General features: G+C 46.5%; 1 protein-coding gene across 1 annotated transcript in view; it reads left to right on the top strand.

Annotated features, from left to right (window-relative positions):
* Positions 1-26682, top strand: part of LOC106608825 (lysine-specific demethylase 6B-like) — a 171640-nt gene that overhangs the window by 131029 nt on the left and 13929 nt on the right. The window contains 1 exon segment of the mRNA XM_045721741.1: positions 5083-5191. The gene's annotated coding sequence lies outside the window, so the exon portion shown is untranslated.

The following is a 26682-nucleotide window of genomic DNA, read 5'->3' on the forward strand; positions in this document are numbered from 1 at the left end:
TGGGTCAGTGTGTTCAGTCAGTAGCTGTATTCAGTGGGTCAGTGTGTTCAGTCAGTAGCTGTATTCAGTGGGTCAGTGTGTTCAGTCTGTAGCTGTATTCAGTGGGTCAGTGTGTTCAGTCAGTAGCTGTGTTCAGTGGGTCAGTGTGTTCAGTCAGTAACTGTATTCAGTGGGTCAGTGTGTTCAGTCAGTAGCTGTATTCAGTGGGTCAGTGTGTTCAGTCAGTAGCTGTGTTCAGTGGGTCAGTGTGTTCAGTCAGTAGCTGTATTCAGTGGGTCAGTGTGTTCAGTCAGTAGCTGTATTCAGTGGGTCAGTGTGTTCAGTCAGTAGCTGTGTTCAGTGGGTCAGTGTGTTCAGTCAGTAGCTGTATTCAGTGGGTCAGTGTGTTCAGTCAGTAGCTGTATTCAGTGGGTCAGTGTGTTCAGTCAGTAGCTGTATTCAGTGGGTCAGTGTGTTCAGTCAGTAGCTGTGTTCAGTGGGTCAGTGTGTTCAGTCAGTAGGGGTGTTCAGTCAGTAAGGGTGTTCAGTGGGTCAGTGTGTTCAGTCAGTAGCTGTATTCAGTGGATCAGTGTGTTCAGTCAGTAGGTGTGTTCAGTGGATCAGTGTGTTCAGTCAGTAGCTGTGTTCAGTGGGTCAGTGTGTTCAGTCAGTAACTGTATTCAGTGGGTCAGTGTGTTCAGTCAGTAGCTGTATTCAGTGGGTCAGTGTGTTCAGTCAGTAGCTGTGTTCAGTGGGTCAGTGTGTTCAGTCAGTAGATGTATTCAGTGGGTCAGTGTGTTCAGTCAGTAGCTGTATTCAGTGGGTCAGTGTGTTCAGTCAGTAGCTGTGTTCAGTGGGTCAGTGTGTTCAGTCAGTAGCTGTGTTCAGTGGGTCAGTGTGTTCAGTCAGTAAGGGTGTTCAATGGGTCAGTGTGTTCAGTCAGTAGCTGTGTTCAGTGGGTCAGTGTGTTCAGTCAGTAGCTGTATTCAGTGGGTCAGTGTGTTCAGTCAGTAGCTGTATTCAGTGGGTCAGTGTGTTCAGTCAGTAGCTGTATTCAGTGGGTCAGTGTGTTCAGTCAGTAGCTGTGTTCAGTGGGTCAGTGTGTTCAGTCAGTAACTGTATTCAGTGGGTCAGTGTGTTCAGTCAGTAGCTGTATTCAGTGGGTCAGTGTGTTCAGTCAGTAGCTGTGTTCAGTGGGTCAGTGTGTTCAGTCAGTAGCTGTATTCAGTGGGTCAGTGTGTTCAGTCAGTAGCTGTATTCAGTGGGTCAGTGTGTTCAGTCAGTAGCTGTGTTCAGTTGGTCAGTGTGTTCAGTCAGTAGCTGTATTCAGTGGGTCAGTGTGTTCAGTCAGTAGCTGTATTCAGTGGGTCAGTGTGTTCAGTCAGTAGCTGTATTCAGTGGGTCAGTGTGTTCAGTCAGTAGCTGTATTCAGTGGGTCAGTGTGTTCAGTCAGTAGCTGTGTTCAGTGGGTCAGTGTGTTCAGTCAGTAGGGGTGTTCAGTCAGTAAGGGTGTTCAGTGGGTCAGTGTGTTCAGTCAGTAGCTGTATTCAGTGGATCAGTGTGTTCAGTCAGTAGGTGTGTTCAGTGGATCAGTGTGTTCAGTCAGTAGCTGTGTTCAGTGGGTCAGTGTGTTCAGTCAGTAACTGTATTCAGTGGGTCAGTGTGTTCAGTCAGTAGCTGTATTCAGTGGGTCAGTGTGTTCAGTCAGTAGCTGTGTTCAGTGGGTCAGTGTGTTCAGTCAGTAGCTGTATTCAGTGGGTCAGTGTGTTCAGTCAGTAGCTGTATTCAGTGGGTCAGTGTGTTCAGTCAGTAGCTGTTTTCAGTGGGTCAGTGTGTTCAGTCAGTAGCTGTATTCAGTGGGTCAGTGTGTTCAGTCAGTAGCTGTATTCAGTGGGTCAGTGTGTTCAGTCAGTAGCTGTATTCAGTGGGTCAGTGTGTTCAGTCAGTAGCTGTATTCAGTGGGTCAGTGTGTTCAGTCAGTAGCTGTTTTCAGTGGGTCAGTGTGTTCAGTCAGTAGGGGTGTTCAGTCAGTAAGGGTGTTCAGTGGGTCAGTGTGTTCAGTCAGTAGCTGTATTCAGTGGGTCAGTGTGTTCAGTCAGTAGCTGTGTTCAGTGGGTCAGTGTGTTCAGTCAGTAGGGGTGTTCAGTCAGTAAGGGTTTTCAGTGGGTCAGTGTGTTCAGTCAGTAGCTGTATTCAGTGGGTCAGTGTGTTCAGTCAGTAGCTGTGTTCAGTGGGTCAGTGTGTTCAGTCAGTAGCTGTGTTCAGTGGGTAAGTGTGTTCATTCCATGGTGTTTTGTTATCTGAACTAATGCTGTGTTCATTTGACATACAACTCAGTATCAGATGCAGGGAGAGTGAAGGCACAAAGTACGTGTGTGGGTTTGTGTGTGTGTGTGTGGGTTGTGTGTGTATGGTGTGTGTGTGTGTGTGTGTGTGTGTGTGTGTGTGTGTGTGTGTGTGTGTGTGTGTGTGTGTGTGTGTGTGTGTGTGTGTGTGTGTGTGTGTGTGTGTGTGCAGCTCGTGTATCCCAGCTGGTGCTCAGACAATAGGGCAGATATCAGTACAATAGTGCAGGGCTGGCACAATGCAGACCTTGACTTGAGCAAAGTCACATGTAGTCCTGCTGTCATGAGAGAAACACTGTCTTGGCCCTTTCACGACCTTGGCCTCCTTCCTTCACTCTCTCCTCTCCCCCCTCCAGTTCTCTCGCTCTGCTACTTTTTTTTGCTTATTTTGTCTCTAATTTTCCATTCTTTAATCTCTCTCTCCCTCTTTCTCAGAAACTGTGAGATTCTCCATCCCTTGTTTTTTTCTTCTTGTTATCTGTTTCTCTTGAAGACTTTAAGAATCTCCCCACCTGGTTTATTTTCCCACCTTTTTCATCTTTTGGATAGTTGGGTTGTTTTTCACTACTCCTCATTCCCTCTCTTCTCTCTATTCTGCCACTCCCCCTCCTTGCCTCTCTCACCCATGCTTCACTCTTTATTTCTTCTCTTTAATCTATTTCTTCTCTTTAATCTCCTCTCTCCCTATCTTTCTCACTCCCCTCTCTTTTACTCCTTCTTTCCCTACCTCCTCCACCTCCCCTCTATCCCTCTTCCTCACTTGTCTTTCTCTCCTCACTCCTCCCTCTCTCCCTCCTCCTCACTCCTCCCTCTCTCTCTCCTCCTCACAGCTCTCTCTCCTCCTCACTCCTCCCTCCCTCTCTCCTCTCCTCACTCCTCCCTCTCTCCCTCCTCCCCCTCTCTCTCTCCCTCCTCCTCACTCCTCCCTCTCTCCCTCCTCCTCACTCCTCCCTCTCTCCCTCCTCCTCCCTCTCTCTCTCCTCCTCACTCCTCTCTCTCTCTCCTCCTCACTCCTCCCTCTCTCTCTCCTCCTCCTCCTCTCTCTCTCTCCTCCTCCTCCTCCCTCTCTCTCTCCTCCTCACTCCTCCCTCTCTCCCTCCTCCTCCCTCCCCTCTCTCCCTCCTCCTCCCTCCCCTCTCTCCCTCCTCCTCACTCCTCTCTCTCTCCTCCTCACTCCTCCCCCTGTCTCTCCTTCTCACTCCTCCCTCTCTCCCTCCTCCTCCCTCCCCTCTCTCCCTCCTCTTCACTCCTCCTCTCCTTTCTTCAATGAATCTCTCTGCTGGGCTGGTTAGTGTTCCTCCCACGGGTTGACCTTTACAGACAGATACTGTAGTAGACACACGTCTCATCTGATCTCAGTTCAGCCTTATCGCTGATGAACTCTCAGAATCAACCCTATCTCTCCCACACATCTCACTCTGAACTGATCTGAAGTCAGTATTGACATTTAGTACGAGCATAAAATCCCCTTAGGCTACACTGATACGGATGATATGAATGCAACATACTGTATATCGTGACATTCACAAAGAGTGGGAGTGTGGAATATATTGAAACTGTTTGGTTTTAGTGTCAATTCAAACATAATTTCATGGCCAACTAAGTATATTTTCACTGTCAACAGACTGCTCACTAAGCTGAAAAGTAAGCAGTCACGCAAAGTAACAGATACTGTAGACATTCATCCATGTAGGGGCCTCTGAGGGCCCTCCACATCAGCTGTGGCCTTCCAGGGAGTAAGGCCTATGACCCCTGACTTCTGGGTGAAAGGTCAAGTGCCTTAACTGCTAGTCCACTTGACTGCCAGGGGCAGATGAATGTAAACATTCCAATTATTGACCCAACTGTCAGGACCTGTGTTTATAGAAGTACATGCCGAAGCATGCCTTGAGCTATATGTTTATGGTACAACTCTTATAGAGTGTAGTGTGTGTTTATGTCGTGTATTTAGGTATGTGTATGAAACAGTAATGCGTGTGTGTGTTTTCCATGAGCCTGCATGGTGAGTTGGAAGAGAGAGAGAGAGAGAGAGAGAGAGAGAGAGAGAGAGAGAGAGAGAGAGAGAGCAAGAAAGGGCGAGAGAGGGAGGCAGGGAGGGAAAGAGAGAGAGAGAGAGGTTATCTGTTTAGGTAAGTGGAGATGGTGAAAGAGGAGGACAGTGGAGAGGAGGTAGAGGGAGGAGGACAGACGGGAGGAGGGGTGAAGAGTTGAAAGTAGGGAGTAGGAATGGGTAGGGTACATTACATTTAGGTTGACTGCACTCTGTGTAAACCACAACATCATGTCAATAAGGACATGCACACTGGTGTGTGTGTGTGTGTGTGTGTGTGTGTGTGTGTGTGTGTGTGTGTGTGTGTGTGTGTGTGTGTGTGTGTTTTAGGGGGTAGGAGGTGTACCAGAGTGCCACCTGTTCTTGATCACATGACCCTGCAGTAACACTGTGAGTCACTCAGGAACAGGCGACACATGCCCCACACACACACACACACACACACACACACACACACACACACACACACACACACACACACACACACCCAGATGGCCACAGCAACGGCCAAGGCAGGGCCTCATGTTTGGCCTGACACACACTTTGGCTTCATGAACCACAGTGACTAAAATGTCGAGTGTGTACTGAACCCCAAACGACAATGTTGATTGTGTTACCATTCCGCCATAGAATGGCATGCCAACCATGCTGTAACCACTTGACCCCAAGCCCAGACTGACCATGTTGTCGACCATGTTGTGTGTTCAGGAGGTGCAGGCAGAGAGAGAGAGAGAACGCCTGAGGTGTCGTAATATGGTGGTCAGCTGACCCTCCAACCTCCCTGCCGCTGACCAGACTGAAGACGTGGCATATACAGGTAAGACTCAGACGCTCTTTTGGGTTTCTCTTCACTCTGTCTGTTGCACATAGACACAGAAATCTGTGCCCGGGGAAGAAGGGAGCGAGATAGAGTCCAGGAAAGTAGAGGAAGAAAATATTTTAGAATGAGAAAAGAGGGAGGCTGGTCGTAATGGAGAGTGAGAGAAACCGACAGTGTGAGAGAGAGAGAGAAAGAGAGAGGGAACACCCCCCAAGTCAACCATGCCCACACCCCATTTAGGCCCCCTCAGATCAGACCTATGCCCCTCCTGTCCACCCCATGCACCCCACCCCCGCAAAGAGGGCCTCAACATGGAAGTCACACATACACAGCACACAGTGAGCGGGCAAACAGGCCCAACCCCCACTACACTAGCCTAAGCCAATGGCATGTACCAGATGCTCAGCAGGCTCTGCTCACACTTACTGGTCTGAGGCCAAACCACACGACCAACAACATTGGACACTTTATGGAACACAAAGCCTTCACTATCTCACCCTGGAATATCCAAGACCTGAGGTCATCTGCCTTTGGCCTAAAGAGCAGGAACCTGGACTTCATCAAAGTAATCGGAAATACAAACATTGTCATCCGACAGGAAACCTGGTAAAGGGGAGACGGACCCACTGGTTGCTCTCTAGGTTACAGAGACATACCAATTAGGATCTGGCTAAAAATACTTGAATCAGTTATAGAACCCATTGCCCTTTATGGTTGTGAGGTCTGGGGTCCACTCACCAACCAAGAATTCACAAAATTGGACAAACACCAAATTGAGACTCTGCATGCAGAATTATCCTCCGTGTACATTGTAGAACACCAAATAATGCATGCAGAGCAGAATTAGGCCGATACCCGCTAATTATCAAAATCCAGAAAAGAGACGTTAAATTCTACAACCACCTAAAAGGAAGCGATTCCCAAACCTTCCATAACAAAGCCATCACCTACAGAAGGATGAACCTGGAGAAGAGTCCGCTAAGCAAGCTGGTCCTGAGGCTCTGTTCACAAACACACCCCACAGAGCCCCAGGACAGCAACACAATTAGACCCAACCAAATCATGAGAAAACAAAAAGATAATTACTTGACACATTGGAAAGAATTAACATAAAAACTGAGCAAACTAGAATGTTATTTGGCCCGAAAAAGAGAGTACACAGTGGCAGAATACCTGACCACTGTGACTGACCCAAACTTAATGAAAGCTTTGACTATGTACAGACTCAGTGAGCATAGCCTTGCTATTGAGAAAGGCAGCCGTAGGCAGACCTGGCTCTCAAGGGAAGACAGGCTATGTGCACACTGCCCACAAAATGAGGTGGAAACTGAGCTGCACTTCATAACCTCCTGCCCAATGTATGACCATATTAGAGACACATATTTCCCTCAGATAACACAGACCCACAAAGAATTTGAAAACAAACCCGATTTTGATAAACTCCCATATCTAGTGGGTGAGATACCACATGTGCATCACAGCAACAGATTTGTGACTTGTTGCCACAAGAAAAGGGCAACCAGTGAAGAACAAACACCATTGTAAATACAACCCATATTTATTTATTATTTATTTCCCCTTTTGTACTTTAACCATTTGTACATCGTTACAACACTGTATATAGACATAATATGACATTTGTAATGTCTTTATTCTTTTGGAACTTCTGTGAGTGTCATTTTATTGTTTATTTCACTTTTGTATATTATCTATTTCACTTGCTTTGGAAATGTTAACATATGTTTCCCATGCTAATAAAGCCCCTTGAATGGAATTGAATTGAGAGAGAGAGAGAGATAGAGAGAGAGAGAGAGAGAGAGATAGAGACCACAAAGAGTCATTTGTGAGGAGGATGACGGTTATGTACGATGTTTTACGATGTGTCACTGTGTGTGTGTGTGTGTGTGTGTGTGTGTGTGTGTGTGTGTGTGTGTGTGCGTGTGCGTGTGCGCTGAGTAAGACTTGTTGGACTTGTAGTGGCATGGTCTGGGTCAGGAATGAGTGTGAGCATAACTCTAAGGACTTACACACACACACATCTGTCGGTTTCTCAGTCCTGCAGAGAGGAGGCTGAGAGGCACTGTCTGTACCAGTGACACATCCTCCTACTCTTACCACACACAAGTGCACACACACCCCACACACACACACTCGTTCACACACACACACCCACACTCGTTCACACACACACACTCCCCCTCTCTACCCCTCTCTGCTACTCAGACTTACGGCCTTTTCCCCATTTTGTTGTGTTACAGCATGAATTTAAAATGGCTTAAATTGAGGTATTTTCTCACTGGCCTACACATAATACCCCATAATGTCAAAGTGGAATTATGTTTCTCTATTTTCTTTTACTTAATGAATTCAAAATTCAAATGTTGCTGGATTGAATCCCCGAGCTGACAAGGTAAGAATCTGTCATTCTGCCCCTGAGCAGGGCAGTTAACCCACTGTTCCCCGTGGATGTCAATTAAGGCAGCCTCCCGCACCTCTCTGATTCAGAGGGGTTGGGTTAAATGTGGAAGACACATTTCAGTTGAAAGTGTTCAGTTGCACAACTGTCTAGGTATCCCCCTTTCCCAACAAAACCTATTCCCTCTCAGGAGACTGAAAACATTTGGCATGGGTCCTCAGATCCTCAAAGGGTTTTACAGCTGCACCATCGAGAGCATCCTGACGGGTTGCATCACTGCCTGGTATGGCAACTGCTCGGCCTCCGATCGCAAGGCACTACAGAGGGTAGTGCGTATGGCCTAGTACATCATTGGGGCCAAGCTTCCTGCCATCCAGGACCTCTATACCAGGCGGTGTCAGAAGAAGGCCCTAAAAACTGTCAAAGACTGCAGCCACCCTAGTCATAGACTGTTCTCTCTGCTACCACACGGTAAGCGGTACCGGAGCGCCATGTCTAGGTCCAAAAGGCTTCTAAACAGCTTCTACCCCCAAGCCATAAGACTCCTGAACATATAATCAAATGGCTAACCAGACTATTTGCATTGCCCCCCCCCCTTTTCTACACTGCTGCTACTCTCTGTTATTATCTATGCATAGTCACTTTAATAACTCTACCTACATGTACATATTACCTCAACACCAGTGCCCCCGCACATTGACTCTGTACCGGTACCCCCTGTATATAGCCTCCACATTGACTCTGTACCGGTACCCCCTGTATATAGCCTCCACATTGACTCTGTACCGGTACCCCCTGTATATAGCCTCCACATTGACTCTGTACCGGTACCCCCTGTATATAGCCTCCACATTGACTCTGTACTGGTACCCCCTGTATATAGCCCCCACATTGACTCTGTACTGGTACCCCCTGAATATAGCCCCGCTATTGTTATTTACTGCTGCTCTTTAATTATTTGATATTTTTATCTCTTACTTTTTTGGGGGCATTTTCTTAAAACGGCATTGTTGGTCAAGGGCTTGTAAGTAAGCATTTCACTGTAAGGTCTACACCTGTTGTATTTGGCGCATGTGACTAATAACATTTGATTTGATTTGAAATATTCAACCCCTTTGTTACGGCAAGCCTAAATAAGTTCAGGAGTAAACATTTGCTTCACAAGTCACATAATAAGCTGCATGGACTCACTCTGTGTGCAATAATAGTGTTTAACAATATTTTTGAATGATTACCTCATCACTGTACCCCACACATACCATTATCTGTAAGGTCCCTCAGTCGATCAGTGAATTTCAAACACAGATTCAACCACAAAGACCAGGGAGGTTTTCCAATGCCTCGCAAAGAAGGGCACCTATTGGTAGATGGGTAAAAGCAGAAAGTGAATATCCCTTTGAGCATGGTGAAGTTATTAATTACACTTTGGATGGTGTATCAGTACACCCAGTCACAACAAAGATACAGGTTTCCTTCCTAACTCAGTTGCCGGAGAGGAGGGAAACTGCTCAGGGATTTCACCATGAGGACAATGGTGACTTTAAAACATTTACAGAGTTTAATGGCTGTTTTTAACCAGGCCAGTCAGTTAAGAACAAATTCTTATTTACAATGACGGCCTACCCCGGCCAAACCCTCCCCTAACCCGGACGACGCTGGGCCAATTGTGCACCATCCTATGGGACTCCCGATCACGGCCGGTTGTGATACAGCCCGGGATCAAACCTGAATCTGTAGTGACGCCTCTACCACTGCGATGCAGTGCATTAGACCGCTGTGCCACTTGGTGCCTGTGATAGGAGAAAACTGAGGATGAATCAACAACATTGTAGTTACTCCACAATACTAAGCTAATTGACAGAGTGAAAAGAAGGAAGCCTGTACAGAATAAAATATTCCAAAACATGCATCCTGTTTACAACCAGGCACTAAAGTAATAATAATTTTCTCATGAATACAAACTGTTATGTTTGTGGCAAATACAATACAATACAATACTGAGTACCACTCTCCATATTTTCAAGCATAGTGGTGGCTGCATTATGTTATGGGTATGCTTGTAATTGTTAAGTACTGGGGAGTTTTTCAGGGTAAAAAAGAAACGGAATGGAGCTAAATTCCTAGAGGAAAACTTGGTTCAGTCTTCTTTCCAACAGACACTGGGAGATGATTTCACCTTTCAGCAATAACCTAAAACACAAAGGCCAAATGTAAACTGGAGTTGATTACCAAGAAGACGGTGAATGTTCCTGAGTTGCTGTGTTACAGTTTTTACTTAAATCTACTTGAAAATCTATGGCAAGACCTGAAATTTGACAGAACTTAAAGAATTCTTTCAAAGAATAATGAGCAAATGTTGCACAATGCAGGTGTGGAAAGCTCTTAGAGACATACCCAGAAAGACTCACAGCTGTAATCGCTGCGAAAGGTGCTTCTACAAATTATTGACTCAGGCGTGTGACTACTTAAGTAAATTAGATATTTCTGTATTTCATTTTCAATAAATTTGCTAACCGCAATCAACCAACTGTATAGGGCTATAAGCAAACAAGAAAATGCTCATCTGGAAGCGGCACTCCTAGTGGCCGGGACTTTAATGCAGGCAAACTTAAATCCATTTGACCTAATTTCTACCAGCATATCACATGTGCAACCAGAGGGAAAAAATCCTAGACCACCTTTACTCCACACACAGAAATGCATACAAAGCTCTCCCCCGCCCTCCTTTTGCCAAATCTGACCATAATTATATCCTCCTGATTCCTGCTTACAAGAAAAACGAAACCAGGAAGCACCAGTGACTCGCTCAAGTGGTCGGATGACGCGGATGCTACGCTACAGGACTTTTGCTAGCGCAGACTGGAATATGTTCCGGGATTCATCCAATGGCATTGAGGAGTATACCACCTCAGTCATCGGCTTCATCAATAAGTGCATCGACGACATCGGCCCCACAGTGACCGTACATACATATCCCAACCAAAAGCCATGGATTACCGGCAACATCCGCATTGAGCTAAAGGCTTGAGCTGCTGCCTTCATGGAGCGGGTCACTAATCCGGACACTGAAAAGAAATCCTGCTATGCCTACAGACGAACCATCAAACAAGCAAAGCATCAATACAGGATTAAGATTGAATCCTACTACACCGGCTCTGATGCCCATCGGATGTGGTGGGGCTTAAAAACTATTACGGACTACAAAGGGAAACCCAGACGCGAGCTGCCCAGTGACGCAAGCTAAATACCTTTTATGCTCTTGAGGCAAGCAACACTGAAGCATGCATGAGAGCACCAGCTGTTCTGGATGACTGTGTGATAACGCTCTCATTAGCCGTTGTGAGCAAGACCTTTAAACAGGTCAACATTCACAAAGCCGCGGGGCCAAATGGATTACCAGGACGTGTACTCAAAGCATGCACGGACCAACTGGCAAGTGTCTTCACTGACATTTTCAACCTCTCCCTGACCGAGTCTGTAATACCTCCATGTTTCAAGCAGACCACCAAAGTCCCTGTGCCCAAGGAAGCGAAGAAACCTGCCTAAATGATTACCGCCCCGTAGCACTCACGTCAGTAGCCATGAAGTGCTTTGAAAGGCTGGTCATGGCTCACATCAACAGCATCCTCCCGGATACCCTAGACCCACTCCAATTCGCATACCGCCTCAACAGATCCACAGATGACGCAATCTCAATTGCACTCCACACTGCCCTTTCCCACCTGGACAAAAGGAACACCTATGTGAGAATGCTGTTCATTGACTTTTTTTATTTATTTTTTTATTTAACCAGGTAGGCCAGTTGAGAACAAGTTCTCATTTACAACTGCGACCTGGCAAAGATAAAGCAAATCAGTGCGACGAAAACAACAACACAGAGTTACACATAAACAAACGTACAGTCAATAACACAATATAACATTTTTGAAAAATCTATGTACAGTGTGTGCAAATGTAGAAGAGTAGGGAGGTAGGCAATAAATAAGCCATAGAGGTGAAATAATTACAATTAAGTATTAACACTGGAGTGATAGATGTGCAGATGATGATGTGCAAGTAGAGATACTGGGGTGCAAAAGAGCAAGAGGGTAAGTAATAATATGGGGATGAGGTAGTTGGGTGTGCTATTTACAGATTGGCTGTGTACAGGTACAGTGATAGGTAAGCTGCTCTGACAGCTGATGCTTAAAGTGAGAGAGGGAGATATAAGACTCCAGCTTCAGAGATTTTTGCAGTTCGTTCCAGTCATTGGCAGCAGAGTACTGGAAGGAGAGGCGGCCAAAGTAAGTTTTGGCTTTGGGGATGACCAGTGAAATATACCAGCTGGAGCGCATGCTACGGGTGGGTGTTGCTATGGTGACCAGTGAGCTGAGATAAGGCGGGGCTTTACCTAGCAAAGATTTATAGATGACCTGGAGCCAGTAGGTTTGGCGATGGATATGTAGTGAGGGCCAGCCAATGAGAGCATACAGTTCGCAGTGGTGGGTAGTATATGGGGATTTAGTGACAAAACGAATAACACTGTGATAGACTACATCTCGTTTGCTGAGTAGAGTGTTGGGGGCTATTTTGTAAATGACATCGCCGAAGTCAAGGATCGGTAGGATAGTCAGTTTTACAAGGGTATGTTTGGTCGCATGAGTGAAGCAGGCTTTGTTGCGAAATAGGAAGCTGATTCTAGATTTAATTTTGTATTGTAGATGCTTAATGTGAGTCTGGAAGGAGAGTTTACAGTCTAACCAGACACCTAGGTATTTGTAGTTGTCCACATATTCTAAGTCAGAACCGTCCAGAGTAGTGATGCTAGTCGGGAGGGAGGGTGCGGGCAGCAATCGGTTGAAGAGCATGCACTTAGTTTTACTAGTATTTAAACGCAGTTGGAGGCCACGGAAGGAGAGTTGTATGCCGTTGAAGCTCGTTTGGAGGTTTGTTAGCACAGTGTCCAAAGAAGGGCCAGATGTATACAGAATGGTGTCGTGTGCGTAGAGGTGGATCAGAGAATCACCAGCAGCAAGAGCGACATCATTGATATATACAGAGAAAAGGATCGGCCCGAGAATTGAACCCTGTGACAACCCCATAGAGATTGCCAGAGGTCCGGACAACAGGCCCTCCGATTTGACACACTGAACTCTATTTGAGAAGTAGTTGGTGAACCAGGCGAGGCAGTCATTTGAGAAGCCAAGGCTATTGAGTCTGCCGATAAGAATGCGGTGATTGACAGAGTCAAAAGCCTTGGCCAGGTCGATGAAGACAGCTGCACAGTACTGTCTGACTACAGCTCAGCGTTCAACACCATAGTGCCCACGAAGCTCATCACTAAGCTAAGGACCCTGAGACTAAACACCTCCCTCAGCTACTGGTTCCTGGACTTCCTGACGGCCCGCCCCCAGATGATAAGGGTAGACAACAACATGTCTGCCACGCTGATCCTCAACACCGGGGCCCCTCAGGGGTGTGTACTTAGTCCCCTCCTGTACTCCCTGTTCACCCACGACTACGTGTCCAAACACGACTCCAACACCATCATTAAGTTTGCTGACGACACAACAACTGATCACCGACAACGATGAGACAGCCTATAGGGAGGAGGTCAGAGAACTGGCAGTGTGATGCCAGGACAACAACCTCTCTCTCAATGTGAGCAAGACAAAGGAGCTGATCGTGGCCTACAGGAAAAGGTGGGCCGAACTGGCCCCCCTTAACATCGACGGGGCTGTAGTGGAGCGGGTAGAGAGTTTCAAGTTCTTTGGGGTCCACATCACCAACAATCTATCATGGTCCAAACACAACAAGACAGTCGAGAAGAGGGCACAACAACACCTTTTCCCCCTCAGGAGACTGAAAAGATTTGACATGGGTCCCCAGATCCTCAAAAAGTTCTACAGCTGCACCATCGAGAGCGTCCTGACCAGTTGCATCACCACCTGGTATGGCAACTGCTCGGCATCTGACCATAAGGCGCTACAGAGGGTAGTGCGTACGGCCCAGTACATCACTGGGGCCAAGCTTCCTGCAATCCAGGACCTATATACTAGGCGGTGTCAGAGGAAAGCCCAAAATATTGTCAGAGACTCCAGTCACCCAAGTCATAGACTGTTTTCTCTGCTACCGCACAGCAAGCGGTACCGGAGCACCAGGTCTAGGACCAAAAGGCTCCTTAACAGCTTCTACCCCCAAGACATAAGACTGCTGAACAATTAATCAAATGGCACCAGACTATTTACATTGACACTCCCCCCCCCCATTTGTTTTGTACACTGCTGCTACTCGCTGTTTATTATCTATGCATAGTCACTTCACCCCTACCTACATGTACAAATTACCTCGATTAACCTGTACCCCCGCACATTGAGTCAGTACCGGTACCCCCTGTATATAGCCTCGTTATTGTTATTTTATTGTGTTACTTTTCATTCTTTTTTACTTTAGTTCATTTGGTAAATATTTATATAACTCTTTCTTGAACTGCACTGTTGGTTAAGGGCTTGTAAGTAAGCACTTCACAGTAATGTCTACACTCGTCAGCGCATGTGACAAATAAAGTTTGATTTGATTTGACATCAAATTAATGTTATATAATGTAGTGTGTGTGTGTGTGTGTGTGTGTGTGTGTGTGTGTGTGTGTGTGTGTGTGTGTGTGTGTGTGTGTGTGTGTGTGTGTGTGTGTGTGTGTGTGTGTGCGTGCACACGCGTGTGAGCGTGTACTGTATACAGATTATGTGTCTGTGTGAAGTAGGAATGACAAGAATCTTTTTTGGCTTGTACCCATGAGAGGGATGCTATATATATCTGCAGTATGAGAACCGAACTCGCTCCCCTCTCCCTGCAGTCCTCCTCTCTCACTCCCTCTCCTCTCGTTACAGAAGGCCCCGTCACTGTAATTACCCTCTACACACACAACACACGCATACACACACACACACACATCCTTAAGGACCCCTGCAGTTCCCTGTCTGACCCCGCTTACCTTCCCCTGCGATAGAAGAGGAAGAGGGATTCAACAGGAGACATACACACTTCTTCAGATATACACACTATATACAATACTGTACTATGTGTGTGGTGGGGGGGAGCAGTTGCTTGTGTTGTGTGTGTGTGTGTGTGTGTGTGTGTGTGTGTGTGTGTGTGTGTGTGTGTGTGTGTGTGTGTGTGTGTGTGTGTGTGTGTGTGTGTGTGTGTGTGTGTTTCTTTTGATTTTTGGTGGATGCGTGTGATGTATTATTTTGCATTGTTTGGTATCACTGCACTGTTGGAGCTAGAAGCATAAGCATTTCACTGCATCTGCAATAACATCTGCAAAATCTGGGTTTTCAACCAATAACATTTGATTTTTGGTTTTTCACACAGCTTCGGCCCTTAACCCCACACGACACACACTCACACAGCCTCCCAAGTATGGAGTACATTGATGACTGACAGCTGTGTGGTTTGCAACTCACTCAAACAGACATGCATAGGTTAGTAGATAATGAACAGTGAATACACTCAGCAATATATCTCTCTCTAATGCATTGCTCTGAACACAAACTCAATCCATTTGTCTTTGACGCGTCATTACAGCACTTGCATTCAAACACAAACTCTCACTTTGACATAGACCTCATTCTACTATGAACTTTTTCTTTCAGACAGTCATACTGTATACAGCATTGAATGAACATTCATTCTCACATCATAATTGCCTGTGATTAGCTTACAGTGCTTTCGGAAAGTATTCCGACCCCTAGACCTTTCCCACATTTTGTTACGTTACAGCCTTATTCTAAACTGGATTAAATTGTTTTCCCCCCTCATCAATCTACACACAATACCCCATGATGACAAAGCAAAAACAGGCTTTTAGACATTTTTGCAAATGTATTAAAAATAAAAAACAGATACCTTTATTTACATAAGTATTTAGACCCTTTGCTATGAGACTGGAAATTGAGCTCAGGTACATCCTGTTTCCATTGATCATCCTTGAGATGTTTCTACAAGTTGATTGGAGTCCACCTGTGGTAAATTCAGTTGATTGGACATGATTTGGAAAGGCACACACCTGTCTATATAAGGTCTCACAGTTGACAGTATGTGTCAGAGCAAAAACCAAGCCATGAGGTCGAAGGAATTGTCCGTAGAGCTGAGAGACAGGATTGTGTTGAGGCACAGAAGGGTACCAAAACATTTCTGCAGCATCAAAGGTCCCCAAGACCACAGTGGCCTCCATCATTCTTAAATGGAAGAAGTTTAGAACCACCAAGACACTTCCTAGAGCTGGCCGCCCGGCCAAACTGAGAAATCTGGGGGAAAGGGTCTTGGTCAGGTAGGTGATCAAGAACCCGATGGTCACTCTGACAGCACTCCAGAGTTCCCCTGTGGAGATGGGAGAACCTTCCAGAGGATAACCATCTCTGCAGCACTTCACCAATCAGGCCATTATGGTAGAGTGGCCAGACGGAAGCCACTGCTCAGTAAAAGGCACATGACAGCCCGCTTGGAGTTTGCCAGAAGGCACCTAAAGGACTCTCAGACCATGAGAAACAAGATTCTCTGGTCTGATGAAACCAAGCTTGAACTCTTTGGCCTGAATGGCAAGCGTCATGTATGGAGGAAACCTGACACCATCCCTACAGTGAAGCATGTTGGTGGCAGCATCATGCTGTGGGGATGTTTTTCAGCGGCAGGGACTGGGTGACTAGTCAGGATCGAGGCAAAGATGAACGGAGCAAAGTACAGAGAGATCCTTAACGAAAAGCTGCAACAGAGTGCTCAGGACCTCAGACTGGGGCGAAGGTTCACCTTCCAACAGGACAACAACGCACAGCCAAGACAATGCAGGAGTGGCTTCAGGACAAGTCTCTGAATGTCCTTGAGTGGCCCAGTCAGAGCCCGGACTTGAACCTGATCTAACATCTCTGGAGAGACCTGAAAATAGCTGTGCTGTGATGCTCCCCATCCAACCTGACCCGAACTTGAGAGGATCTGCAGAGAACGATGGGAGAAACTCCCCAAATACAAGTGTGCCAAACTTGTAGTGTCATACCTAAGAAGACTCGAGGCTGTAATCGCTGGCAAAGGTGCTTTAACAAAGCACTGAGTAAAGGGTCTGAATACTTATGTAAATGTAATATTTCAATTTTTTATATTTGATACATTTGGAAAAATTTATAAAAACCTGTTTTTCATTGTCATTATGGGGTATTGTGTGTAGATTGATGAGGGGGAAACAACGATTCAATTAATTTTAGAATAAGGCTGTAATGTGTCAAAATGTGGAAAAGGTCAAGGGGTCTGAATACTTTCCAAATGCACTGTATGTCTAAGTCTTTCTCTACCGTGGTTGTGTGTGTGTGTGTGTGTGTGTGTGTGTGTGTGTGTGTGTGTGTGTGTGTGTGTGTGTGTGTGTGTGTGTGTGTGTGTGTGTGTGTGTTGTCTGGGGACAAGGAAAGTTCAGCATCAAACTCTCATGTTGTGTGTGTCCTTGCTTTTGTTGACATACTCCTATCCTGCTGAGGTGGTGGATCTAAATATACTTGTGTGTGTGTGTGTGTGTGTGTGTGTGTCACATGCTGCCTGTAATAACTGAGCATGTGTTTGGCATTATTATAGTACCCATGTTGGTGACTCCTGGGGGTTTGGAGCGACCATCCATTTCCGTCCCCAAAGAGCCAGAAACCTGTTACAGAATTATTGGAAAGAAACTCCATGAGAGTCTATATCGATGTTATGGCAGAGAAAATACATTGACTTATCAATAGGAATCAATATCAGTAATCATCAATATTATGGATGTTATAAATACTTTATATCTGGTTATAAATGCTTTAGTCAGTTCCAAACATGTTTTTATTATTCTGTATTTGTAGTATATTATATTGAGACAGTATATCGATTATAGATTATATACTGCCATTAGACTGTAGTACTATAGTGGCTTTCCCTCCCTTAGTCGTTATTAGAGAATAAGTAGACGATGCAATATAATAGCTATAGCGTCGGGATAGTACTTTGACCGAAAATAGACATTGAGACGGAAACGCTGTCCGGGTGATCAACCGGTAAGGTCAGTCACGAGGCGAGCCCACCTTAAAAAAAAAAAAAGCACGGAGGCAAAGGCTGAGGAACATTCTCCGGTAGTCGGGGGCGGGGCTAGAGTCGGTCGTTATTCGGTGCCAGTTTGCTTTGTCAGGGAATTCCGGGGACGTGCGGTGACGTCAGCGAGTGGACGAACGGAGCAGGAGGGGCGTGTGTGTGTGGAAGAAGCAGCCAGTGAGTTGGTGTGTGCCTCTGTACTGATAGCATCACATTTTGCGCACCGAGCCAAGAGGCTTGTCCCTTTAAAACACAGCTCGGCTCAGTCAGCGCAACCCGATCCCGCTGCCTTATGTCGGGAGAGAGCAAGAACGAGACAAGGACTGTAAAAAGAGCGAAGGCAGGGAGAAAAACCGAATAATAAAAAGATGATCTCGCACGTTGACTGACACTGGAATAATTTCAAAGGCAGACAGAGACATTATTAGTCGGGCGTCAAGTGATACAAGTTTATGAGAGCTTTGAAAGGAAGCGAGTGAGACAAAGTGAACGCTGTAACGTTCTGCCGGCTGGGTCAGTTGTCTGAGTAGCTGGCGTCTATCTGCGGATACATACAGATCCAACTAGCTACTGCCTGGATTAATGAAACTCAGCTAAATTCACTACACCGATAGCCTGCGAACAAATCATCCTTGGTTGTTTTGGGAATATTCTCAGCGACATCCGCCAGGGCTACTCCCGAGGACTGTACGTGAATACCTTGATAACTGCTTTCTTATGTGAAACACTGTTCGAGCTGGTCACTTTTTTTTTATTACCGTACTATTGGAATGTACCATTTGAATGTGAATCTCGCGTTGCGCTGTGTCCACACTAGAGACATTGACATTTAGCCGTTGGCAGTTCTTGGGATATTGGACGAGTTTTTTGTTGTTGTTATTTTTCGACAAGGGTAAGTCGTCAGAATTTATACTGTAATTGTTTTCTCTTCTGTTTGCCCGTGTTGATAACGCGATCGCATTTTCAGTCGTGCCATTTGTTGACAGAGTGGAGGAGCTGATATTCAATGAATGGTTAGGCTACAGCGCAGCAACAGTTAAATGAGTTCTCGATGAAACCGGAAGACTTGCTTGCTCACGCTGCCTTGGTGATTAGATCTGGAATACGTCGCCTATTGTAATTCCCATAATAGCTCATACGCCATGTCATACAGTCTACATAATCGGTTGACCGTGTCAATTAGAACAAGTCTATTCTCTTTTGTCATTTGTATTCATATAGTGATCATTTATGGTTGTGCGTCTCGGTGAATTTATTTTGACAGTAGAAAGACAGTAGAAAGAGAGCGGGTGCTGTAGATGCAGGGAGAACGGGGGAGAAATCGCTTGTGTAAGGATCTCCCCTCCTCCATGCCTTTGTCTGCGGGAGTACTAAGCTAAGGGCTGACTGGGGAGTGTTGAGTGGGGATGGGCAGGACAGAGGGAGGTAGGCAGGTTGACTGGCTGCTTTCTAAAGTTAATGGGTTGACCCTACTCAGACCTTCATCGCACACACAGCGGAATTGAAAGGAAGTCATTTGCATCGTCCAAGGGGGAGGGGTACTGCTTCTGGTCTGGTTTTAGAGTTTGTCTCAAAACACCTCTGCCTGGAAGTGCCACGAGAAATGGCCCAGAACAAGCAATTGAAACACGCACGAGAAAATGTGGCGAGTGTTGTGCTTTTTCTCAGTTAGCCTATACTTGTTTGACAGGAGTGTAGCCTAAAATAAAAGCGTTTATGCGAGAGCTCAACTCGGTCCTATGCATTTTATGGGCCGTTATAAACCGAGCCTTATTCTAAGGACCGAAGTGTGCTGGCATGGGGTCGGTGAAACGTTTTGAACGTCCACTTCCGATTTAATGGACGCGTAACGAGTGTTGCGTTTGTGATTCTTTTGAAGTATCACGCTGTAAAGTCAGGACAGGCAGAAAGCAGCTTACAAAAGCTCTTCTTATCACTCATATCTTACAGCTCTTTTGGCTTCTTGGCAGAATAGTAGCCTGGTAACTGCTTTTTGCTCTGGCTTGAATCACCCGCCCCCTTTGTCCCATCCCGTGATCAGACTGCTAGTGAATGAACAATCACCGCCCATTCCACTACTCCAATGACGAACATGTACCGTTAAAGTTGTACACACACCACATATTTGTATGCAAAAAACCGTGTTCCATTTAGGTGATGAGGTTCATGTAATGCAGGCTGTATCACATCTGGCCTTAGCGTCGTCCTGGGGTAGGCCGTCATTGTACATAAGAATTTGTTCTTAACTGACTTGCCTAGTTAAATAAAGGTAAAATGAATCATACACATGACAGTGGAGGAAAACTGGGTTACAGGTTGTTTGTCTGTCTCAGTATAGGTGATGGAAGTTTTTTTGGGGGGGGGGCAGATGGTGTTTTGAGATGGTTGGTGGTATGAAGGTAGATGCCAGGTAGTGTGTGTAGCATGAGATTGGTTGTAGAAACAGGTGTAGTGTAGTGGGTGGGGGGGGCGTGTGAAAGGTGTCAGTGAATGTAGGACGTGTTTGTGTGGCTGCTTAACATACTTTTACATCCACTTTCATTGCTCGTGAGAAAACAACGTCATATTAGGTGTGTGCCTGTGGTAACCCGGGTCAAAGGCGAGGGGAACTAACTCGATGAAACCACTATTTGTCAGAGACCACACCAAGTCTTGTTGGGGTTTTTTTTTACCAGAAAGGAAGTGTGTCATACCTTCACCAGGGAAGTACAGCAGAATATTAGTCCTGCTGCAAACAACATGAGTCCTTTTCCGAACACCTAGCAGGATATTTGATAACAATCCAATGTTTTAACAGGTAGCCCTTAAGGGTGAAGACGTGTACGTGTTGTTTCCACCTACAGGAGGGGATATAGATAGACCAAGCTCTGTGGGATTCCATCCAGCAGTATGAGAACTGTGGCCCTAGACCAGTGGTGGGCAACTCCAGTCCCCCAGGGCCTGACTTGGTGTCTCACTTTTTCTCCGTCCCTTAGCAAACACAGCTGATTTAATCAAATTGCGTTCTAAACTGGAAATCACGATTCGGTGATTTATTGGAGTCCCGTGTGTTGGCTGGGGCAAAACTGTGACGCCCGTCGGGCCCTCGGACTGCCATTGTCCTGCCCTAGAGCGTCGGGAAGGGGTACGACACTGTTTACTAGGTGTGTGTTGAATATGGCTACGTTCGTGAGGTAGTTTTGTGTTTGTCTAAAAGTTCTAGAGACCTACGTGTTCCTGTTTAACTTTCTATTTGTCTGTTTTTGTCACCCCCATGACTACTTTTACTCCCTACTACTCTGGAGAGCGAGAGGCCAATAATGAGTGTTAGAAAGATTGGTGGAGGTACGTTGTTAGAGCGGGTATTAGAAGAAGATGAGTGAGTGAGTGAGTGAGTGGATGAACGAGAAAAGTAGTGAAAACCGGGAGCTGGAGAAAGAGGCGAAACTGTCCGTGAACGGTCCAGTGTTCTTTGGGCTAAATGAACAACCAGTCCAGTCCGCCATAACGAACACGGATGTCCCTGCGCATCATTCCCACTGTGCTTTCTGTCAGTTCAGACAACTAGAACTGGCGTAATTACCAGCTGTTACAAAAACACCGGACTGGACGGTAGCTGTACCTCATCTGGCATTATTAACTCTGCTAGCGAAAGTTCAGTCCGAGAGGTGTGACGATCATTAACGTTCCCTGCTCTGTTGCGTACACACACACACACACACAGATAGAGGTGGTGGGAGTGTGAACAGTGGAGACATGACCACAGACCTCCAGCTCTTGGAATGAAGACCATTCTGTACGAGGGAATGGGGAAACGGCGGAGAAGTCTCTCTCTCTCTCCACCTTACTAACCATCCACCACCACGCCGCCGAAACCACGGCAACCGTTGTCTCGGAAACAGTCGTCTCTGTTTGTGTGTGTGTGTGTTTCTGGGGGTACTAATCAGGGTGCGTTCTTGTTTGTGTCTCTTGCTCTAGATTCTGGGAAGTGAGGTCAAGGGCTAGTACTGAAGACAGTGGGGTGTTATGTCCCATTGTGTTCCCCACATACAGGAAAAACAGGGTGTTTTGCTCTTTCGCTGAGATGTTGTGATCGTCTGTGTTCGGGGAAACCGAAGGCAGGTTGGAATTTTTTTGAAGTGACTGCGCTGGGGAAAGTGAGAGTCTTTTGATCAGGTTTTGTAACTGTCTAGTGAACGTGTAAACACGCGCACATGAAAGCGTGTGATCATTCAGTTATCAGCGACCACAAATATCACAACCCATTTTTAGACGGTCACAAACACTGTTTTTTCAGCCTCAGCCGTTCCCATACTGAGTCACTGCTTCACGTGCTTACCTGAAAAACAACACACACACACACACACACACACACGTGTCAGTGTTCAGATGAAGGCATGGGCTCTGGCTCTTTCTGTCTCATTCGAAGTCAAGCTGTTTCTGGAAAACGAGAACCGGCTGAGCGTCACTCCTTTTCTTCTAAAGTCCTCAATCTCTTCCACAGAACAAAGTGACATTTGCCTCAGTGACTGACTGAACCTTCCTCAACACACACGTCAGTCAGCGACCCTTACTTTCTTTTGATTTTTCTGCTGACAAACGAGAGAAAAAATAGCCTTTGAGCCTTTATCGTCAGTTATCATTTAAATGACCTGCCTCTGCTATACTTCTGTTATCTGTGTTAGATGGTTTAGTCTTTGGTCAGACACGTGGATTTCGTCATGTCTGACATGGATTCAAAGGTTTTAGAAGCGACTCCCTGTTATTTGTTTTCTATTGACACGTTTACTCTCATTCCTCACTCACATATTTAGGCGACACTTTCGGTTTACGCACAAACACACACCCTCACTCACGCGCACACACATACATACACACACACTGTTTCTGTTGCACAGGAAACCACTACCCCTCCCTCTCCCCCCCTCAAGCCATCCACACCCACACACACTTCAGGGAGGTCTAGCTACTTCCTGAAACTCTGACGGCAGCTTCCTGTCTGATCTCATACCAACTTCTTCTCTTCTCCTTTTTCTCAAACATCACACCCGTGCCCCACGTCTGTGTGAACCGTCCTGAACCATGAGAGATCTCTCTCTCTCACACACACACTCTGACAGTTGTCCAAAGCACAGGTGCGATAGCAGTTGGAAACAGCAAGAGCTGCTTTATCTATCTATCTCAAACAGCCCAAAGCGGCTGACATACTTTCAGCTCTGTGCGGTAGTGTAGAACATTTCATCATGTCTGTCATTAGACGGTATGGGAGAGGGTCCAGAGAAGGGTGTTGGGCCAGGCTCTTCTCCAGAGTGTGATCCGTGACTCTCAGAAACGGCACTTGCTCTGTTCGACTCCAGCCAGGAGCACAATCCAAGTTCTCCGAAATAACGGGATATGGACATATTTTAACCTCAGAGAAAGGGCTTTCGGCTGAATCCAATAGAGGGCATTAAGCTAGGCGGAGTCCTAAACTTAACAGGCCTAAATATGCACATACAAACGCTACCTAATTTTCAGCTTGTCATCCCTGATTTTTTGGGGGGGGAACAGTCACAGTTAAAAGCTTGGTAAATGGGTGAGAGGTTGTGTTTCTGGGGTTGATGTGGAGCACTTGGTTTGTTTATTAGAAGACCAAACCACGAGATGTAGACTGGGCTACAGTTCTGTACTATAGTTAGTATGGTGGAAGAGAGTTGGCTCTGTCCTGAACTGACCCTCCATCCCTGCTGGAGGATGTTCTGTGTGTGTGTTTGGCTGTATCTCCCGGTGTGTGTAGGCGGTAGTGTGTGTGTGTGTGGGAAAAGCTTGAATGTGATGGTGACGAGCTAGCCTGCATCGCACGCACGCACGCGCACTGTGGGAGCCTGGCAACAGGACGGACGCAGGCGGGCTGTCTTGTTCCTGGCGGTGTGTGTGTGTGTGTGTTTCCTCCAGAACTCAATCCCTATCCTGGGCCAGTTATGTAATGGACTACTGTCCCTCCCTCATCAGTCGCTCTCTCCCTCCGCCAGACACGCCGGAAGCTTCTCTCTCCCCCCCTCGCATCGCTCTTATCCAGTTCCTCACTGATCTCCAGGCCTCTATCAGGAACTAGTGTCTGAATGTTGTCATCCTCGCTGTCTCTCTCTCTCTCTCTCTCTCTCTCTCTCTCTCTCTCTCTCTCTCTCTCTCTGTCTCTCTCTGTCTGTTTCTACCATAGTCAGTTATCTATTTTTAACTGAGCTCTTCTGTCTGTTTGGCTCTGGATCAAACCACTATATGAGGCTGGCAGGGGAGTTCTGTGTTTGGGATGGCTCTTACTAGATTCTGGGGCCTAGAGCCTTTTCTTTTGTCATTCATTTGGTCATTGGGCTTTGCCTTTAGCTTAGAGCAAGCTGACTTCTAGTGCTTGGCTAGTGATCGCCGTGATGTCACAGAAGTGATTATTTTGGGGGTTTTCTTTATAGATTTGGACTGTGGCTATGGTTTGCGACTTGGCATAGCGATGTCCCTCGCCTTGCCTCCCTCTACCAGAACGGTAGCCACGTGTGTGTGAGAGTGATGCGGTAACTAGAACGACGGAGGCGTTGATTGGAACTTGTCTTTGTCTGTCGCCATGGGGGTTTCACTGTAACCCAGGTGACATAAGGGGGCTACCGGGAGGGAATTCACACATTATGACATGGTAATGTTGAGCAAGATTCTAAGTTGTAATGATATTTGTACTGTTGAGATTTTGAGGGGTGTGTGTATGTGGTAACTTCAACGTAGTTTGTTGGAATTGCCCCGACTTGATTAGGAAAATCGGCAACACCAGAACAGAATTTGTGTTGTGTTGCCCCGCTCCCTTCTCTGTGACTCGGTATTTGGGGGATTCCTCTCTTAGGCAGGGGTTTTATGGCAATCTACCTACCTCGCATTCTGTTTCACCGTAACACCGGTTCACTAACCATCGACGATACCGCCTGAGAAATTCCCTGTGGCATCACAACGTCGCTAGCGACGCCCCCGGTCACCTGACCGTAAGTGGCGTCATAGGGGAGGCGGGGTGTAGTTTGGGGTAAGCCCTTTTCACTGGCGGCGTGGCCCTTACTCACTCTCCGGGGGGGTTCCCCGTGCTGTGACGCCCCGGATGCAGAGTATCGCAGTACATACACACAGCGTCACTGATAGTGACAGATAACCAAATGTAATAATACACACAAGGCAAGTTCAGTTTACAGATAGGATCTGTTGTCTGTCTTCCCTTTTATGTGACATGAACAAGCACAGGTCTTAGTGTATTTTAATACAATAGTATCTGCTGTTTGATTCTCACTCATCTCCCAGTGTTCAGTTCCCTATGCTGCTTGTTTTTCAGTTTCACTTTCTTTTGTCAGTGGTTCAGTCGCATCTCAATCCACAGCACACACCCTATATAAAAGTGTAATTGCAGCCTTTTTCGTTCTGACCGTCCCCTCTCCCTCTCTCCTCTCTGTCTTGTTTCATGTGTGCTAGTTGACGACTATCACACGGTGTGTGTGTGTGTGTGTGTGTGTGTGGAAAGCCCTCACCCGGGTTTCCGCACACAGGGTAAAGGAGAGGAAGAGAGGAGGGCTGATTTCCTTCTTTCCTCTCCTCCTCCAACAGTCTCCGTGTTCCTAGTAAACGTGGGAGAGGGTGAGAGAGGGAGGGGATGCTACAGTCATACTGAACCTGCTAGTCCCTGTCTGTCTCCTGACTCTGACTGACAGATGAAGGCATTGTGAGAAAGGTCTGGCTATTGTCTGGTTTCTGTTCCTTGTCATAAGGAAGGAAGAAATCCCAGAGATGATTGGCTGTAGAAGCTGAGACTCGACGAGAGGGAGGCTCTCGAACTAGGTGCTATTCTGAAAGGTGAGTGTGTGTGTGTGTGTGTTAACCAGCCAGAGCTATTTATGATCATCTGGTCATGGGCTATGTTTACCTGAGTGTGTGTGTCTGTCTGGTGCATCGTGATCACACACCGAGAGAGAGAGAGGGGGGGGGGGCGTCAGCATGGCCAAGTGTTGTCTTTATTTACGTCTCTCTGGAAGCTAAAAACGAAGCGCCTGAAATATCTTCCCCTTAGGCTTTGTATAGAGGAAGAGCGATAGAGCCACTACACATGCTGGTAGAGCTCGTTTAGGAAGCAACACTGACTGGAGTGGGGAGCATTCTGCTGAGCAAGAGTGGCTCACAGAGTGTGTCTGTTTTTGGGCAGGAATCTCCTGTTTTTGTTCCACTGTAGGCCATCTCTTTATGTTTGGACCATGGCTTTTGTTTCAGCTGTGTATTTTTTTCTGTTTCCTTGTGATTGTGTGTGTCTCATCGTCAGTGTGTGTGTGTGTGTGAGACTATATGCCAGGCTCATTTCTGCCATTTGGTTGTGAGATCCAGGCAGCACAGCCTGTACTCTCATCGTCAGCCTGTCTCTCTCTCTCTCTCTCTCTCTCTCTCCTCTCTCCTCTCTCCTCTCTCTCTCTCGCCTTCCCTGAAGAGAGGTTTTATTTTCTTCTTAATCTATCCTCCAATCCTGTTCAGACTGCCTGTTGGGCCTTCTCCCTCTCCATCACGCCTGTTCTAATGGGATTAAAACCAGGTGGATTCAGCACACGGAACACTAAATACACACACACACGGAACCATTGGCTAGTCTAAGGATTACAGTAACCTCCCGTGCTCTCTCCTAGGTCTGCCAACTTCCCCCAGAGCCATCTGCTCTACTAATAATCCTACAGTAGAGCTACCATCGCCCCCTAGGGGCAGGGACACAGCACAGCACTACCAGAGTACACTAGCAAATACTGACAGAGATGGGCAGACACCGTGGTCAATACCTGCAGTATCTGGAAGAACAGTCTGGTGTAAAAGTTGTTCTAAATTGGCAGTTTTTACTGCAGCAGAACCAGTTTCTACACTAGATTCTCTCCTCCTACACCTCGACGCACACGTGTTTAGTTCTAGAGGCGCCTAAGCTCTCCCCATTCCTCAAACGTTCCACAGCCAGACTTCCTCCCTGCGCCGTTCTCTCTTCTCG

This window comes from Salmo salar, chromosome ssa07 (genome assembly GCF_905237065.1).
Source record: "Salmo salar chromosome ssa07, Ssal_v3.1, whole genome shotgun sequence".
Classification (NCBI taxonomy): Eukaryota; Metazoa; Chordata; class Actinopteri; order Salmoniformes; family Salmonidae; genus Salmo; species Salmo salar.